Source organism: Vollenhovia emeryi, unplaced genomic scaffold (assembly GCF_000949405.1).
Source record: "Vollenhovia emeryi isolate VEMERY1.0 unplaced genomic scaffold, V.emery_V1.0 DF939301.1, whole genome shotgun sequence".
NCBI lineage: Eukaryota > Metazoa > Arthropoda > Insecta > Hymenoptera > Formicidae > Vollenhovia > Vollenhovia emeryi.
In genome coordinates this window covers 134,735-139,668 of record NW_011967065.1, presented here as the reverse complement: position 1 = coordinate 139,668, position 4,934 = coordinate 134,735, and the positions used below count along the sequence as shown (strand labels likewise).

The 4,934-nt window shown below is 34.4% G+C and overlaps 1 non-coding gene across 1 annotated transcript; it reads left to right on the top strand.

Moving 5' to 3' along the window:
- The first annotated feature begins 1,475 nt into the window (after window positions 1–1,475).
- Window positions 1,476–1,548, top strand: Trnak-cuu. Its single transcript has one exon. It is a non-coding gene; the product is annotated as a tRNA-Lys (tRNA).
- The last annotated feature ends 3,386 nt before the right edge of the window (window positions 1,549–4,934 follow it).

Below are 4,934 nucleotides of genomic sequence, written 5' to 3'. Positions count from 1 at the left end.
ATGAAATTTTATTAACAAATATCGCGTGACTTTCTATCATACAAATTACTCAAACTAACAACTTGCACTTTTGATTCTGACGAATAGGATAATGAATAAATCACTTTTGAATTGGCGATATAAAAGGCAACGCGAGCACCGGAGGCATAATCTGCGGTAAAGAAGTAGTTATTAGTCCGTAACGAAACGATATTTTACAATCTTTGTCATTTAATCTAATCCTTGAAACGAAATCGATAGATAATTAAAAGCGCGGTGCGTAAACGAGATGTAACCGCGACAAAATACCACGGTTTACGTTTATAATTTAGATGAGTTAGTCTCGTGAAATATCTATACGTTGATAAAGAGCCATCGCATCAAAATGCAAGTTGTTTCTCATTACAAGAAACTTAATAATTAATCGGGGAACGTTACTTGTTACTGATAAAGGTGTACAAATCAATAGCGTTTTATCCCAACATTCATCGCAATCGAGTCTTGGAAACCGATAACGCAAAATTAATAACACGCACGGAGCGACTCTCGCCACTGCCTGCCGGCTCGACGTTCGGCGAGCGAATGAGAACGCGGCGACCTTCAGGTAAACTTTGGCCCGCGTAACGTCGTACGATACCGCGCCGAGTGAAAAACAACAAAAAAAACGTTGAGAATTCGTTGTCCCGCCTACGAAATGGAAAATTCCGTACTTAATATTTTACATTACTTTGTTTCGTGACTGTTACTACGTTTTGTGTATCATTCTGCGGACTTATTGGTACCGATTAAATAAATGATTAATTCTGTTCAATTGAGAAAATGTATCGGAACAAAAATCATTGTTACTTAAATTCTAACTACTAAGATTAGAGATTTTACCTCAATAGTTGGTGTATACAAATGTATATTTCTAAATTGCAAATCTTCATTTACTATGAATTTAAAAGAGAAGTGAAGCTGAGAAGTGAAAAAGAGAGTTGCTGCAAGATTGCAGCAGGTTTGCAGCAACATTTCGCAGCGTTTAGGCAATGTTGCAATCTTGCGATAAATTATTGCTGCAATGTTGCTGAAATCTTGCTGTGCTGTATGGGTTCGCGCGATTAATTAATTAATGTCTCTCAAGACTTCGTATTTCAAAAAAGGATTTGTCCGAAATATCTCCAATCGCAACAAATAATTCTGCGATAACAGTTCAACATTTAACTACCGTATAATACTAATATAAATAATAATTTTAGAGATAATCGGCGAGACTTTTCTGCGTGGTTGGCGCTCACAGTTTTTATATCAAGAAACCAATAATAAATACTTATCTAAATATAGATACATAATGTCTAAATCTTGATAAGCGGTTTAATTATTCATTATCGATATTATTTAATTTGTCTCGTATGTATAGATTTTCTCAATTCAATAGACAAAAAAGAAAATTATATAAAGTAACGAAGTAACATATTATAGATTGAACTGAGCAATTTTTTAGCACGGTACTATGTGCCCGGCTAGCTCAGTCGGTAGAGCATGAGACTCTTAATCTCAGGGTCGTGGGTTCGAGCCCCACGTTGGGCGGATTAAATTTTTGTTTCCATTTCTATTATATTTATGCACAAATTAAAAATCCCGTGCTCACAAAGCACACGTAATACTATAATTTTATTGACAGTAAAAGATTTATCGCTATTTCGATTTTTTGTTACAAATAATCCCGTTTTATAAAAACGGCTGTGTATTTAACATCTCTGTAACAACAAACGAAATACGCTTTTACGTCGATATTCTTCACTAATTTGGAATTGTTTTTTATGCAAAAGAAATATATCTACTCTTAGAGAACACTGTTTTTTTCTTACAACTTCTTGATATTGCAATTTTGTAGAAAAAAATTTTATTAGAATGAAGACAAATTTGAAATTATGTGCGATTTAGATTACATTCGATATAATATTATATTTTAAGCCCGTAATAATTACAAGCCTAGTTTTTAACATTTGTGTAACTGTGATCATTTATTTTACAGAAAGCAGTTAATATAAATTAAGCAAGCATTGATATTTATTTCAAATATTATTAAATAAATAAAAATAAGGAAAAACAAATAAAATAAAAAATAAAACTGAAAATTATAAATAAATTCTCGTATTTCTTCTGGGTTTACGTGATATACGTTCAATGTTCACTATTATAGACATATGTAGAACTAAATTAACTTGATATTAATATGCGCTACTTTCATAATTTCATGTAGTACATACGTAACAAACATTTGTAAAATAATTCCAAACAAATAAATTCCAAATAATTCAATCTTTTTAAAGAATAAAATCTAAAAATATGAACTTTGCTTAAAAATTAATTTAAATTCCTATATTATTTAGGCTAAATACGCGTACAAATTTTTAGTTTTCTTCCTTTTTAAAGTTATCTTCTGCTTCTTTATCTGTTTCAGCTATTCACTAGCTTTCTCAAAAGCGTATACCATATGTGTATACGTGTGATATGTAACTGTCTGCGAGGATATTGAACTCGAGTCCAAAGACTGAGAACAATGACTGCCATTCCTGCAGATTTATTGTTGGTCCTATCGAAACTTTCCGGGAAACTTCTCTAAGACTTTTTTAAATCCATTCATTTTGAAATCAAAGGAAACACTCGCCTAATCTTTCGACTTCCTTAAAATGTTTGACCTCACGTTGTAAAGATATCACATTATAAAGGAAATATATCGTATACCCCCATTTCTACGCTCACAAACTCCACTATCTTATCGGACCTCCAACGATGTCAACTTATATAGAAATAGCAAAGAAGCCCTTGCTATTTCTACACAAGTTCCTTTTTTAAAGCTTTGATTGGCGGGAGTATGTCAAGAAGATAAAAAAATTCTAACGTGTCTTAATTTAATAGCATATTTCTCAGAAAAACCCCTGTCATCGACCCGTTGGGTCTGAAAATGTTGTCCCTTCTTTCTATTTTATTATACAAGAAGAATACATCCAGAAATGTACAATTAGACCCGCTGACTCATTTCTTATCGCTTGGAAGCATTATGTCTGTCATATGTATAAGCAAGATAAGTGATTTTAAAAGCTCGTTTTGTTTTAAACTTAATAATCAAACTGATAGGAAACTAGGAAAATTAGCCAGAAACTTCTTTCTTTCTACATCAGAAAGAACCATAAAAAAATATATTCGGGACCTATTGTGTTTCTTCCTACGGCTTAGAACCACTTTGTATCTATTACACATATACAGAGTGTCGGATTCGATTTGGACCACTCCAAAGATTATAGTAGATTGGGTCAAACTGAGAAGAAAAGTTATATACCATTTTACAAAATTCGTAATTATTATCGCGTAATTAAGAAAACCGTCTGAGCCAATCAGTGCACGGAGGAGCTGAAGGCCGGACTCGGCAGACATGCAAAATGGTGCATTATTCTCCTACCACCAGAAAAACTTTTTCGGCGCGGTGTCATATGTCGCGCGTTCGCTCGCTGCGCGCCGTTCGCCCGCTCACCGCTCCCCGCTCGCCAACGTCTCTCATCGATCGATACGTGACTCCACCTCTCGCTATCGGATCTTGAGAGATGTCAACAGATACACCATTTTGCATGTCTGCCGAGTCCGGCCTTCCGCTCCTCCGTGCACTTATTGGCTCAGACGTTTTTCTTAATTACGCGATAATAATTACGGATTTTGTAAAATGGTATATAACTTTTTTTCTCAGTTTGACCCAATCTACTATAATCTTTAAAGTGGTCCAAATCGAGTCCGACACCCTGTATACATACTCTTCTCCTACTATCTAAAAACAATATCCTAGATGTATACGAGGGTTTCCTCGAAAATCATGGCAATCAGTTTTTTCCGGTCAAATGTATTTTACTAAACAAAATTTCAAAATCTTTTGTACATGTTAAAGAACATGATACACTATACCGATTAATACTTAATTAAAATATATTTATATAAATATTAGTCATTTTAATCACTATTTTAAAAAGAAATCAATATAATAAGTTTATTAATTAAAATAAACTTGTTTCATTCAAATTAATACATATTGTTTAAACAAGAACTTCGGAGATACTAAATTTTGTATTAATTTTTAGTTAATGCGGGAAGCAATACTTTTCTGCAGTGCTTTCTAAAAGTTTTCTACCTATCTTATCGTTTTGAGTAGGGAACACCAGTTCTTGCCGGTCTTTTCCGCTGACTTTCTTATGCCAGACTTTATAAAAAAAAAATGTGAATTTTTGTCAACCCCGGTATTAGCAGTTTCGAAATTATTAAATACTTTTTATTAAGATTCGAGGTGTAAGAAAATAAAGAAAGCTAGATAATTTCACCCGGACTTTAGCTTGATAGTTATGGAGATATATTTAATGGTAGAGGGATGGCTTAATACTATCACTGGAAAGACAGAAATTTTAGCTGTCTCATATAATCTTTGCCCACAAAAACATCTGTCAGTCCGTATTATCCTGTTGTTTCCCTTGTTTTCACGGTATAACCGACAGCACCGGAAATTCGACGGGTTGCCATAAAAGTGGAAAACGTGTACAAGGAATGCGTTTGTCGCGTTGCTTGATGAGAGGTATCTCTCTATTATCTTCCTACAAGACGGGGAAGCGCACGTAAGAAGCAGACATTGCCACTTCTGGAGTGCGCCAGCGTTAGTCTTCTATGTGAATGAAAGAACAATCGATATATATCGTCCAGACTGTCGCGCGTATACTTTTTCGGATTCGCTCATCGCCTTAATCGTCGTATTTCTTGGGAACAAAAATGCAGTTCCACTTGTTATAGAACTTCGTACTTCGATTTAGCGGAAATTACTCCGAGGAACTGACATAAAAAAAACGAAGCCGAGCTTTGAAAACGAGTGACGGTTGTCCCATGTGCTGTACATGTGACAGGAATTTCGTGAAACGCAGTGCTTGGCGTAATCCCAT